We start from the raw sequence: 15,999 nt of genomic DNA, 5'->3' as shown, positions 1-15,999 counted from the left end.
GTGATGCGCTTGTTTGTTAGTCAATTTCAATTGTGAACACGGGAAGATGATGTTACACGCATATCTAGTGCAGTGTTGACTCTGTTTCCATTCTTAGTTTTTAATAGTTAATCTGGAAATCAAGGAGCTCCCTGGTATCCTCTGGAATGAAATACTGCCCATTCAAAAATGAAAAACATGCTAAACAGTAAGTTTAGATGAAAAATTTCTTTAAAAACACAAAGCTAGATAAATGATATGGATTAGATTTAATTGTTGATAAATAACAAAAATTCATAATTAATAAAGTTAAATTTCACTAAATGAAGACGAAACCAAAATCTAGAAAGGTGCAAACAGAAAAAAACAAAGTAATTTTTTCAGATAAAAACCTGATGGACTGGATGATAGTGATTATCATCATCTTACCGACATGAAATTCAGAAAGAACCCACGTATATATTCAGATGATTTGGTGGTGCTCCGTTAATGCTATGGGCGAAGTGCCTTTTCAGGACCTTTGTCATTGTAAAAGGTAGAGTAACGCTGAGCTAAAGTCCTATACCTGTAATGTTAAAAACTTTGTAACGTAAGTTCTCGGAAAGTAGAACTTCTTTAATTAACAACGAAAATTTGCATATCAACGAAGAGTATTCTGAACTTGTTTATCTAGGTCTAATAAAATAAAGTTGGTTCAGATTATTTTAGTGCTTATTCTCTGTTGTGCAATTAGCTTTTATATTCGTTACTAAGATTCGCTTTTCTTCTTATATTTTCTGAAAACCTTTATAATATTTATTAAAATATACGGAAAGTAAACTTCCGAAAGTATTATGAAAATCAAATGAGATGAGAAGCACGAATGGAGGAATGTTGACAGTGTTTTTAAGCAGTGGGTTAATTTTTTCTTGTAGTCAAACCGAAGCAAACTGCAAAGGTGACTTCAAAGTCCACTAGAGTCAGTATCGTCAACTTAGGGTTTACCTCCTAAATTTTGGGGAAATCAGCAGGATTAGAAATGCAAATTCTTTGAATATAATTCTACCGTATTAAGAAGTATTCAATAGCAGCTACATTTCTAATCTACAAATTAAATGAAGTTATATTCTGCATAGAGATTAGCGAACATAAACAGATGTTCGTAATTAAAGTTCATAATTGAAAAAGATATAACTCGGGAAATAATCAGCAGAATGACGTTATATCTCACACGTAGAGTTCTGTGCGCGACGGAATTTTATTGAGCAGGAATGTCAAGTAACGTTAACGCCTCAGTAAATCAGAATAAAATTTCATTACATACGAAAAGAAAAATGAGTAAGCGAGGTATACATGTGTACAGTACTGTCGTCAGAGAAAAAAAACAACAACCCTTTACTCTGTTTCTTGGTATGTGAATTGTGTCAAGTACATCTTGAAAATGTGTTTCCTCTGTTATCAAAGAAAACATGGAAGTGTAAGATATATTAATTTGTTTTAAATTTATAAAATCGATTAAGTAACATAAATGAACTGTTTAAATTAATTGCTGGTTGGGATTTAGTTTCAGTTAAACAAGATGTAAAAATGACCACATTTGTATACCCTTTAAAGTTTAAGGTAATAATTCAATAGCGAGGTTGAGGCCGAAGTTTTAAACGCGAAAACGTGTACGTCTGACGTTCAGCGCCGCTTTCCTGTAAGCCTAGAAGTTTGACAACGGCGTTTGGAATGTCGAGCATGATTTCACTGACTTTCCAAACACCATTGTCAAACTTCTAGGTCAGTGATGGCGAATCTTTTTGAGAAGTGGGTCAAATTTTGTTTATTATTATTATTTTTTTTTTCAGTACTAGCTCGTGCAGTGCCGTAACTAGGCAGGTGCAACAGGTGCACCCGCACAGAGCCTACTTGGAAAGGGGGCCCAAAATGCATGTATTTGTTTTATTAATTTCCCAAACCTAATTAGTTAAGAGGCCTAAATGCGAATTCTTGCATAGGGCACAGGAATGGCTGGTTACGGCACTGAGCTCGTGGGTCATTAAGTCAGTGGCGTCACTTGGAAAGGAAGAAAAGGATGGTTAAAAACTACTTTTTTTGATTCTCACTTTTAAAATCCTCTAAAAAGTGTACGTTTCGTTTTTGTTTTTTAACTTTTACTTTTGCAAGTGAAGAGCAAAAAATAAAGGTCGACGTCAAAAAACTGATATCAATAGGGTGATACCATGAATTACTGCACCAGGTGACACCATGCCAAGTCGGGAGTCACCCCTACACTGAGTATTTGAGTGAACAAGGAATAAAGAAAATCACATATACATTATGAAATATTATTTATTAATAGATGTGGTTACAGATATGTGTGTGTATAATAAAGTTGAAGTACATTTAATGAGAAATCTGTTGTTTATTTTCAGATAGTTTCTTAATATTAGGTTCATATTCCGTATTCATTAGTTTAACGCATTTCGCAGTCAATTCATTTCCAAGTTTATTTCTATTGGTAGATTTTACAAAATTCATTGAAGAAAACAATTTTTTTCACACGAATATGTGGACCCAAACATCGTTAAAAGAGTATTAGCAAGTTTCTTCATTGATAAAAAAATTATTTGGTAAAGAATCCTACACGTTTAATATATTTCAATTTTTAGTGTGAGATCATTATTATCTGCACTACTTTCAGACATGAATGACGATTTTGCTTGTTATTAGCATTTACAATTTTTTTAATAAAACGTCCATACTATTAAAATAAAGCTGTTTTCCATTTTATAATAGTTAAAAATATAAAAAATTTTAGTAATTAAATTTCATAACAGATGGCGCCACCAAACGTTGCCGGGGAAATTAAGCAACTCATTGGATTTTTGTAAATTTTTTGTCACTGTCTACAAGCCGAAAATGTCTTCTATTGTTATATAGTAACACTTCGAGACCCGATTATCTTCGAAAAGCGAAAGAATATCAACAATTCTATGAAATTTGCCGGAACGTGTGCATAATTCTACCGGTGCAATGTTTAATACTTTATAAAAATGGCCATACGAAAAATTATATTCTTAGTCGTTTTTTATTGTTATTTCACACGAAAACGTCAAACAATAAATTTTTTATTCTAAACTATTGAACATTTGACATGACATTTTCAGTGAATTATTGTATTTCTACTGGAACACATTTTTTTCGAGAACTCCTGTCAATTGCAAGATATTTGAAAAAACTGAATATATTCCACTCACCATCTATAAAACGTAAAAGTAGAAACTTTAATTACAAACATTAACATTTCTTTTCATTTAGATAGAAATTTTAATAAAACTCGTTCGAGACTGTATAATATTCAATTTAACAAAAATTGTCGTGTACAGAAGAAAGCTGGTGGCATACATGAAATTGGCGTAGACGAGAGGAAGAAAGGCAATCCATCTGTCATTAATGTGTTGGAAAAATTCCCACATTTCGGTGTGTCTTTCGATCAAGCTCTCTAAAAATTCGTTTAGATGAATATAATCTTTATTTACTTCAATCAGTTCGATAGCTAGATACCGCAATCTGTTTTTTATAATAAAAAGCGAAGCAAGGCAGCCGGTAAAAACTGATAATGTCTGACCGCTGGCGTATAACGCCCAAATCTGGTAAAAAAATATGCAGGCAAAAGCCTGGATATTTCCAGGATAGGTAGAAAAATATATAGTGATGGCAACAGAATAACTTAGCATGCAAATTACTAAAAACAAAGCAAAAATTGTTATCAAATACTTCTCGTTTTGTCTTGCCCATTCCATTTCTCTGGCATAACTACTTACTTTCCAATGTCCTGATAATTTCCTTCTATTTACTATACTCAACTGTATGGCTACGTATAAAGCTATAAAGGCCAAAACTGCCGTTACTTGTTTTGAAGAAAATAGAGTAACGGTCCCGCAGATCATATCAGAATTAAATATGGCAACAAAAAGGTAACAAGCCCAAAACCACATCATCAGCTTTATTATATGAGCATAAATTTCATATAAGAGCGAACATTTCCTGCTACGAGAGTACCCTATATTGCATGATCTGCATGGTAATAAGTAATCTACTCCAAAAATTAATTGTGTTGATATTATTGGAGCAATTAAGTGGCAAAGGCAATACTTATTTTCAGATTTGTTAATGTTTGTCTGCATTGTGAACATATTTCATACACTAAATTTAATATGCATAAAATTAAAAGATCAAATTTAAACTTAAATAAAGCTCAATGTTAAAACGTGCTGTTTGGATAGATTATTCTATGCGCAAAAATGGATTAATACATAAAATTTTACAGAAGCAGAAGAAAATAGATATATTCTGAAAGTTAAAATAGACTAACTATCATTTCAAGAATATCAATATTATAATGAACTTGTTACGAAGTAAGTTTTTAAATTAGAATGGACCTCACTTTCTCCATTGTTTCCGTCGATTCTTGTGCTAAATTCTGAATTAAAGTATAATATAATAAAAAACTATGAAATTATAGTGAAAAATTCATCGTTTTACCTACCTTTACAATTCATTATTTCATACATCTTATACAATACTTCATGTTGTAACTCACCGCGTGATGCAACAAGGCGGGGTCACACAAGTTAGGGTTCAAATTTAATTAAAGTACCAAGTCTGAACTTTGTGGGAACCAAAAAGAAATATACAAATTCAAAATACTTAAATATCTATTGTTGATTTCTTTACTTATTAGGTTGAACAATAACAACAAATGATTAATTATAACCAAAGTTAGTATAATTTTCAAAAATGTCAACTAGTCAAGTAACAAAAAACAAGGAGTAAACAATTAAACAAATGAAAGTCTATTTCTTATAATAATACAAGCTAAGATCCAATCTCCACCCCAAAAGAAATACTCAACCACGGTATACGTTGCTTCCGCTTAATCACTTTTCCTTGACGTGTCGCCGACGGTCGTCGTTAGGAATTACACCACATGCAGTAGTGGACGATCCGTCTTTTATTCGAAGAGCAGGGCGGAGCTGCACTGAGCTAATTTACGTTGGTTGTCACAGGACAGCCGCAGATACAAAGTTGTATCTGCTTTTTGAATTTTTTTTTTCACGTGAGGGTTTAAGAGTTTGTCCTTAAATAAAAAGACCCCGAAAAGAAAATAACTAACTAAAAATAACGCCCAAAAACATAAAATAACGTTCGGACATTGACTCCTTACAACGTAAGTCACGTATTGTTCAAAATATTGAACTATAAAAAGCTTAGGCGACAAAGATAATAAATTTTATATCCATTGATAGATGGAAGCATAGATTATTGTTCAGAAATTAGTGATCATGGTTAAACGAAAATTTCTGATATATAGTAGAAGAAAACTCAAGCTGTGGCTATGGTGATTTTCAAAATTACTAACTTACAGTAAGGAGACATATAATTTCACTTAACATTACTGAGATATACGCGCAGTTATCTGATTGATTAATAGTAAATCAATAAGCTGGTTTTGTAACTAAATACTTTTAGGAATCGATAAGCTGTATTAGTTTAATTTAAAATTTATTTTGTATACTAGTACTTTCTATATATTAACAGGACTTTTACTGGAAATTACGAAACTGCAACGGAAAATGAATGGACTTTTATGACACTGTCGTAAAATTCGGAAAGAAGAAAGAACGCTTAGAAAGCTGAACATATTAACGAGATTATTATCAAAAGCTTCGTCTATATTATACATTTATTTCTTCTTAAATGAATTTACAAAAATTATAACAATATGTTATTTTTACGTATTTTTATTCAAATATCGGAACAAAATTTTAAATGATGGAAGTTAAGAAATTATTGTAACTATTAATAATATTTTTAACTTCTTAGAAACTTGGCAACTGAGAGAAAATGATTTATCGATATCGGGTGTAATTGTTCGTTAAAAAGATGTTTTTAATGTACATGTTAAAAACACATTTGTTAATTAATGTCGCAGTGTTTAGACTTAATAGTCTTTAAAAAACAAAAAAAAAATACTTGTTCACGTAAGTGTGTACAACCATACATTACCAATTTTCTTGCGGCAGACATGTGCATTTTAATAAGTGTGGAATACAACTTCGTATGGCAAACGGTCAAAAAATGATCTCCCAAGATATTTATATTTTTGCACTCAAACTCCTTAAAAAATCGAAAAATGCGAAAATAAATTCAGGGAAAAGTTTTTCTGTATGTATGGGATGTTAGTGTATTTGTGTGTGTATAAGAGAGTACGATTTTGTTCACCCTCATTGAAATTCCTCTGTGATTTTTTTGAAAATTTCTAAAATTTAGCAGGGACGTTTGTCTGTTAGATGGATTGGTGCTATTAAATTTTGGTGATTAAAGGTCGGGGGTGGAAAGATAGTGGGGGTCGTGTTCAGCAGTATTCAGATTTAATGACAATTTTACTCGTTATTAGCATAAAAATTTCTTTTTATGAAACCTACCCTCAAAATTAAGCATTTTGCCATTTTATAATTGTTAGGAATTAAAAGCATTTTAAATAAAATATTATACCAGATGGCGCCACGAAATTTTGCCGGCAAAGTTAAGAAACTGGTTACTGGACTTTTTTCTTAGCACAGTTTTGCTCCGAATTTGTCAATTTCATTTGACATGGTTTTTGCTTTTTCGACGTAGAAACAATTATTTTTAATGACCGAACATTATGAGTAATGTCCAGATTAATCATTTAGTCCATAACATATATACAGTATATCTTATATACATCCCTGTAAAAGAATAAGCATCGAAAATTGCAGGTCAGATTCATATTTACGACACGTGATCTATAGTCCGTCAATCTCAGTCTACAGCAAACCGGAAGTGCTTCCATTATTTCTCCCGCGGTTCGATGTAACCGAGAATTTCAAGTGCATACAGTATACTTAGATTTAATAGGTAGACGTAATCTATGTATACTTTGTTAGTAGTTATTTTGCTTGTAGTTATCAGAGATAGAAATGTTATTTATTCCGGAAGGTGATATCGTGCACACAGTTTTAAATATTTTGTGCTCATAATCAGAATTTCTTGTTCGATTGAATTTGTTCGCATAATTATTGATAATACACGACTTTTTAATAATTGAAACGAATTTGTATTAAAAATACTTTTGATGTATTATTCGCTTTGTTTTCTTCGAAATACAAAAAGCTGTTACTGGCTGTTTTTTATAAATTTCACTCATGTTTTAATACAAAAATTTTCAAATATTTCGATTTTTTTGACGTATTGATTTTATTTCAAATTGAGGAAATTAGACTGTAATTGCGCGAGAACCATACAAAGACAATACAGTCAAACCTGTTTTTATGCGGTCATTTTATGTGCGATTTTTTATGCGAATTTTTAATTTGTGCGGTTTTTTTGTGCGATTTTTTATTTGTGCGGTATAGTTGGCGACTAGTCTCGTGCGATTCGTCATGGCTCACGTTGACTTATTATAGCTAAATAAACTTATTATAGCATAAATGCACTTATTATAGTAATATTATTGCATGAATATGCGAAAAATGAAATAATTTGCTTTTTAAGTCAACAAAACACCACCTGGACAAAAATATGTAAAACAGACGATAGACCAGACGATGCAGTCAAGTGCTGACATCTGTTGTCAATAAATTCTATTTCGTACGGTTTTGAGTTATTTTCTATGTGAGACTTTTTTTATGCGGTCCCTGTTGACCGCATAAAAAAATATTTTTTTAATTGTGTTGCGAAAACTATTTTTTACAGCCATTCGTGAAGTTTCGTGCGATTTTTTTTAATGCGGTCCCTATCCCCCGCATAAAAACAGGTTTGACTGTACTCTTAATCATAATCATTATTAACAATCGATTTTTTAAAAAAACACAACGCCTAAGGTATTTCCGCCTTTTCAGACTTATGTAATTACTAGTAGCCCGAGACGCCCCTTAGTGGCGTTCTAGAAGCAGCGATGTCATTCCGTGACATAAATAATAAATTCATATTAGAAATGAAAATAATAATATAATAATATACTGAATTTCTCATGGCGTACCCTACTAAAACGCAGTCAAAAACGCAAAAAACTATTTAAGTCTGAAAAGGCAAAAGTACCTTAGGCGTTGTGTTTTTTTTAAGTCAATTGTTAATAATGACTATAATTAAGAGTATTGTCTTTGTATAGTTCTCGCGCAAATACAGTCTAATTTCCTCAAGTTCAGATAAAATCAATACGTCAGAAAAATCGAAATATTTGAGAATTTTTGTATTAAAACACGAGTGAATTTTATACAAAACAGCCAGTAACAGCTCCTATTTCGAAGAAAACAAGCGAATAATATATCAGAAGTATTTTTAATATAAATTCACATCTAAAATAGTACAGCAGAAGCCGAGTTCTTCAGGGTAATCCTTATCTCTTTCCTCCCGTGGATGGAATTTTAAAAAATCCCTTCTTAATGTGCATTCTCATGCATATCTTACTAAAACGCAGTCAAAAACGCAAAAAACTGAATTTAGTGTTAATTTAAATAGTAACTAGAGGCGCTCCAATTGGCCGTTTTTGGCATACCGTGACACAGCTGCTCAGTTTTTCAGTTTTATATAGTAGATTGTTAAATATGTTTATAGTTTAATTTTTTTATCTCTATCGCACAAATATAAAAACCAAATGCATTTAGGCTTAACTTTAAAATATGGATTGTAGCCTCGAAACATTTTTATTTACGATTTTTAATGCCGAACAATATTAGTTCTATAAGTTTTCCTAGAAATTTAACTTTCATACTTAAAAACTTTCAAAGGAAAATATATGGAGAATAATACAAATTTGTTTCTTTTGTTTTGCTAAAAAGTGCTAAAGGTCTAACTACTTGTAGGTGCTTGATATACTATACACGATAAAATAAAAATCAGCCGCTAAAGTTAAAAACCACTGTGCTACGGATTTATTACGGTTAAGGTATATTTTCAATTGGTGTCTACTTGACCAATGAAATTGTGCCATTTCTTACTGTCTAAGTATCGCGATAAACATGACAATGGTAGGCTAAAATAACAAAACTCTTTATATAGTTTTTGTTTTAATGTTTGTTATATTATAGTGTTTGATTTATATAACTACAAGATTATCTTATGTAAGGGTTCTTTATTAGTCTACTGTAACAATTTAAAAACTTTTAAAATGTGTTAGATTGGTCACTTGGTGCGATAAACCTTTGTAAATATAAATGAAATACTATAATATAATATAATAGAAACATTAGAAGTACAAAATAATCTAATAATCTTAACCTTTGTTGTTGTTTTTTTGCTCAGGCAACGCAGGGTTCATCTGCTAGTATAATAGTTAAAGATATTAAATTTTTTAATAAAATATGATATAAAATTTTTGTGGCACTATCTTTTATCTTAAAAAAACAGTTGAGCAACTCGTTGCCAGTTTAATTTTAATTGCATTTGTAGGAATACCCGAGTGACACTGTTACCTAACAAATAAGTTTTACACTTGGAATGGTTTGTATTGTCGACAGGAATTTGTATATTTTAGTGGCGCTGCATTCAAAAGTCCGCGTAAAATCAAAATAAATCTACAGGTAAGAAACCATTACAAAGGTAAAATTACTACTGCAGGTGAATTTAATAAAAGTTCTGTTTTCTGATCTAACTGTCAGTTTTGTATCAAATATTAAACACCAGTTAACGTCCTACTAATAATCATTGTCCAAGTAGACAGTAAAAACTAAAATTTACAAATAAGGACGGCAAGGCATTGTTAATTACCCATTAAAAAGATATTTAAATTAATTGCGACAAGTTCATAGTGAACTATGCAATCATACTTTAACAACTTTTTAAATGCAAAAATTCAGTTCTCTTTGTTTTACAGACAAACTAATATTCAAAAGTAAGTGACACACGAATTTGCACAAATGTGAGAAAATCAGAAAACAAAATTGGCTATAATTATTGTTGATAGTAAAATTTTGTAATTAATTTGGGAATTAAAAAGTGAAATCTTTGAACTCTAAATAAATAAAAAATAGGTAAAAATTTGTAGATTTATAAATTTCCGTTCTCGTTTGCCCTGTCTTTCCTTAATCTCGAGATCCAAGACCAGATATGGAATGCTTAGGGGCACGAATCTCAGATTAACTATAGAACTTGCGATGAAAGCCAGAAGTCATGTTACTTTAATTCAAAAGGTTTTTCCAAAAAGTGTTCGATAGATGACCGACAAAACTGTGTTGTTAAAGGAAAACTATGATGTACAGGGCAAGCCATTACTAATTTGAGGTAAAGAGCATAAATTTTAGATAAAATAAATCAAAATTATGATAAAAAATTGCAACCCGGCAGTCTGACGATGTCACAATGAATAATTGCTCATTTCTATGTGCATTTCAATAGATAATAAGTTGTGAAATCCGCGTATTTTCGAGAGAAATTTGACGAGAGTTTTTTGGAAGAGTTGAAAACATCCGCCGATAGAAAAACTATCAAATAGATTTGGATCGGATTTCACCCCGATTGCAGGGCCGGATTTACATAAGGGCATTTGGGGCCTGTGCCCAGGGCGCCCACAAAATAGGGGCCCCCACAAAACTAAAAAAAAAATTATATTTAAACATAATTTTTTTTTCTATTACCGCGACAGTCTAGTGTGGCCTAATCATGAGGGCCACAGGCAGAGAAAACCAAACCCGGGAAAAAACCTATGAAACATCGGAAAATTTCGGGGAAAAATTTCACATAGGTATTTTTTAGTTAAATTAAAATAATTAGTTTTACACAATAAAATATATGTATGTTTACAATAACTTTATTTTTAAATGAAATTTACAACTTCCTAGTTGAAATCTATTTGAAAGTGCAGTATTTTGTGTAAATTTTCTAAATCATCAAATTTGCTTACTCTTAAAAGGGGACCCCCACCGTATTTGTGCCCAGGGCCCCCTGATTGTTAAATCTGGCACTGCCCGATTGTCAGCAATCAAATGGGAAAGTTGACACATAGGTGTCAGAAAATGCATTGTCATCGTCAACATAGACGATCACGTGACGCCTTTCCCACGACAATCTGATAAAAGCTCGAGCCCCCGGAAGGGCGATCACCCAGAAGTTATTCTTGGTACAGTACATCCCAGTCCTGTCCGTGAAGAGAACGGTAGAAGACATAGGACTGTTCCATCTTCCATGTTCCCGCACGATCGTCGCATGCAGTCATCCGGCAGCAAATAGAGGTATAATTTATGGTCGAAACCTTTGTAAACTCTCTCTCTCCCGTTCTAAAGGTTAGGCACGCGGCATAGCGATTGATCGCCAATTCCTTTAACTTATGTGTTAACCGCATTTAATCGTTAAATTCTTTATGTATATTCTTGTATGTTAGATTAAGTATATAATAAACACTTTGTTTGTTTAACCTGAACCTGCCTCTTATTGCTCGCGAGACGTCTGTCGACTTCCTCACCCTCTCGCCACTCGAAATTCAGCCATCCAAACGACTCCGAGGTCGGGTTTTAACCTGTGCCTGTAAGTGGTCAGAAGGGATTATCCCAGTGTTCCCAACCGTGGCGACTTGTCGCCACAATAGCGACTTTTAGAGGGACGTAGCAACGTAGCGGCGACTGAAAACAGATCAGCCAAAAATAGCGACTTTTGAAATTTATTATTATTATTATGTTGGGTTAAGTGAGATATACTCGGTTAACACCGGTGGCTATGTACTATGCCGGACCAGAGTCAAGGCATAGTAACCAAAACATAAATTAAAGAAGTGTATCAGCGTGTATTCAAGAATTTTCTCACAATATGACTTGTATTTGATATAGTGGCCTTCTGTAGTGTGATGTATGTGTTTCTATTCAATTGTAATGTGCCCAGGCTTTTGTGCAGTGTGTGTGGTATGACACCTGTAGAAGAGAGAACAACAGGTACAATAAGCACCCTATTCATCCTCCACAGATGCCTTATTTCCTGGGCGAGTTCTGTGTACTTGCTAATTTTTTCAGTGCATGCATTTTGTATATTGTGAGTGTTTGGAATGAATATGTCTATAATGTATGTGATTTTACTGTGTTTGTCAATAAGTGTAATATCTGGTCTGTTGTGGTAAATTGTTTTATCTGTGATTATGGCTCTGTCGTAGTACATTTTGTGCGTGTGGTTTTCCAATACTGTCTGTGGAATGTATTTGTAGTATGGTTCGTGTATCTCTACTAATTTGTGTTTCTTTGCAAGTTCTTGGTGTATTATATTTGCTACTTGATTATGTCTGTGTAGATAAACTGTCTGTGCCAAGAGCTTGCAACCGGAAGTGATGTGTTGTATAGTTTCTGGCATGATGTCACATTTTCTGCATGTGTCATTTGTGAGTGTTGCATCTTTGAGTATGTGTTTTCTGTAGTTTTTAGTATTTATGACCTGATCCTGTATGGCGATCATGAATCCTTCCGTCTCCTCAAACAGGCAACCCCGAGCTAACCAACTGTTTGACGCAGTTTTGTCAACAAAATCCTGGGCCAGATCATAAGGTTGCCTGCCATGGAGTGCCTTTCGAGCCCACGATTGCTTAATGGTGTCTATGCTTTTTATATGTTGTGTTGTGTCCATATGATGTAAGTGTAAGTTTAATGGTGTGTTATTTGAGTCTGCTAGAGTTACTGCTTTATGTAATTGTGATGTTTCTTGTTTATTGTAGAAAAACTCTCGCAGTGACTGTATTTGTTTGTAGTGAAGGTTAACTATGTCAATCAGGTTACGTCTGCCATCTTTACGTGGAAGGGTTAATCTTTCTGTGGCAGATTTAGGATGATGTTGTTTATGCTTAGTAAGTGTAGTTCTTGTTTTCCTTTGGAGTTGCTCAAGATTTGTGTGAGTGCAATATATAACTCCAAAAGAATATGTAAGTACTGGATGACATATGTGTTTATTGCTTTGACTGTATGTTTTGCATTTAACTGTGTTCTGAGAATAGCATTTAACCTACTTTGGTATTCTTTAATTAATCTTTGCTTTATTTGTGTATGTTCTGTTAGTTTGGCCTGTTGGAATCCTAAATACTTGTAGAACTCGCCCTCTTCCATGGATTCAATAACGTCTCCATTTCCAAGCGCAAAATCTTCTTTCTTCAGGATTCCTTTTTCTATGTGAACTGTTTTGCATTTATCTAGGCCAAATTCCATTTGTATGTCCTTGGTGTATGAATGTGTGATTTGTAGGAGTTGATGAAGTTGTTTTTGTGTGGATGCATAAAGTTTTATGTCATCCATGTACATGAGATGTGACAGTGTAAACTGTGTTGTTTTTTCATGTCTGATATTGTAACCATATTGCGTGCTGTTTAACATGTTGGATAATGGGTTCAGGGCTAAGCAGAACCAGAGAGGACTCAAGGAATCTCCTTGAAATATTCCTTGCCTAATAAAAATTTGGTTTGTTTGTATGGAAGTGTTATGGGCCCTGAGATGTAGTGTTGTTCTCCAGTGGTGCATAGTGTTTTGAAAGAATGCAATGAGTGATGGATGTATTTTGTACATGTGTAAAATATGTAGCAGCCAACTGTGTGGAACACTGTCGAATGCTTTTCTGTAGTCTATATATGCCATGTGTATGTTTGTTGTTTGTGTGCTTGCCGTAGAATGACTGAATCTATGAGTAACTGTTCTTTGCATCCCCTGTGATTTCTACGGCAACCTTTTTGTTGTTCCGTTAGAATGTCGTGTTTTTCAATATGTTTGTATATTTTGTTTGTGATACAGGACGTCAATAATTTGTAGAGTGTTGGAAGACATGTAATTGGTCTGTATTGTGTGGGGTCTGTGGTATTGTTGTTTTTAGGTTTCATGTAGGTGATGCCCTGAGTAAGAAAATTTGGCATGTCTTGTGGATTGATGATGATGTGTGTTAGGTGTTTAGCTAGTTCCTGGTGCAGTGATGTGAACTTTTTGTACCAGAAATTGTGAATGTTGTCTACACCAGGTGTCTTCCAGTTGTGTGTTCTGTTAACAGTGTATTGGAAATCATGTATGTTTATTTCAGCACAGGGCATAGTTGGTATGTTGTGCAAGTTTCTGTTCTCCTCCTCGATCCAGCCTGCATCAGCATTGTGCGTGACAGCACTGGACCAAAGAGAAGACCAATAAGTTGTGAGTTCTTCTTCTGTTGGTGTGCCACTGTGCTGTGTATCAGTGTTTGCTTTGTTATTAATTTGTCTGTAAAAGAGTTTTTCATTGTTTGTAAATAATTTATTTTGTTGTTTTCGTAGTGTACATGTTTTGTATCGTTTGAGTCTACGTGCTTTGGCAGCAAGTTTTTGTTTTAGTGTATCAATGTATTCTGTAATGCGTGTGTTGTGATGTTCGTGTTTTGTGTGTGTTTTTATTTTCTTGAAAATGTTTTTGAGCTGTTTCCTTAATTTGGGTGTTATGTTGTTTTTTGTGTATTGTGTCAGCCTGCCTAATTGCTGTCTAATGTCATTTATTTGTGTTTCTATTCTTCTCTGCCAGGCAGGCTTGTGATAGAATTGTGTTTTCTGTGTATTTGTCTGTGATTGTACTTTCAGTCCATGGTGTGTCACTACTGTGACTGCCCCAGCATAAACTAATGTATGAATGTCTGCGAGTGTAGAAATTGAATGAATGTAGTGTGGTAGTAAGCGAGTGTTTACATAATTTAGTGTTTTTCCTACTTCCTTCGACGTGTTGATTTTTGGTATTCGTGGTCTTTGTGTGGGATCTGTGCCTGTATATTTAGTGAGTGTTTCCTGAAATATAAGTGAGAGCGTATTAACTAAATCCATGTCTATGTTATCAGTGATGGATGAGGAAGTGTCTGTAGTATCATTAGTGCTAATTGTTGTATGTGTGTTATTATCAATGCTTGTTACTGGATTATCCTGACAGGTTACGTGATCTTCATTAATGTTAGATGTTTCTGTCTGTTGATGTATTTGATCAACAACCTGTTGTTTGAAAAGTTCAAGTGTTGTTTGTGAGATAAGGTTGTTGTGTATAATTGTTCCTTTTTGATCAACAACCCTTTGTTCGGTAACAGTGAGGTGAGGATATTGTTGTGTGAATTTATGGTGTAGTTGTTGTCTGTATGCTGTCATGTTTGTTTCGAGTTTTGTGATAATGTAATAATTACGAATGATAAACTCGTTCATTTCTACTGTCCATTTCATCCGTTGGCGTGGTTTTCCAGCCTTTGTGGATGCATTGCCACAGAAACATTACTTCCAGTCACCAATTAAGATCTTGTTCTTCAACCCTCGGGCTGTTTTCGCTGTAAAACTGAGAGTACCATTTTCTAAATTTCGCAATTTGTTTGTCTCCTGCCACGTAAACTGGATTCTTCAAAAACATTTTGTAATTCCATATGCGAATGTCTCGCTCAAACTATTAAAATAAATATTTCCAATTATTAATACACATATTTCACGTATACTTTGAAATTTCAGTGATTCGAAAGATACAATCTCACCATACAACATTCAAAAAGGAACAAAATATAATCAATTATGGCTGCAAATCGAGAAGGAGAGTAATAATGTCGGATGACTCTCTGTCGAACAGGACCTTCCGGTATAATTCCAAATACCATCATCCCATTTCCTAATATACCTTTGAAATAAAAATGTTTTATTGCTGGGCCAATCTGAAAAATTGAATATATTTGATAATTTTTATTTCTTTATTTTATTTATTGATTTAAATTTATTTGTTACAATAAGGAGAAAAATTTGGTTATACAATGTTATACAATTTATTACTATTAAATAAAATAGTAATAAATTATCACAAAAATTCTAAAGATTTAGAGAAGAAAAAGAAAATCTTAAATAAAGTAATTTTTGACATGTCTTCATTTTTCAAATGATTATACTCGAACTCTTCTCCTAGTACAAAACATTTTTGTTCGTATATCACTTGACATGAACCAAATAAGTTAATTAAGAGATTCTCTCTTCCTCTTTAATACCGCTCTTACATACCGTAAAACATTCTGGACCGTAGTGTTAAAGTAAACACGTATATTTTGTTA

This window comes from Centruroides vittatus, unplaced genomic scaffold (genome assembly GCF_030686945.1).
Source record: "Centruroides vittatus isolate TY-2023 unplaced genomic scaffold, ASM3068694v2 scaffold_576, whole genome shotgun sequence".
NCBI classification, from domain to species: domain Eukaryota; kingdom Metazoa; phylum Arthropoda; class Arachnida; order Scorpiones; family Buthidae; genus Centruroides; species Centruroides vittatus.
This window is presented reverse-complemented; position numbering follows the sequence as displayed.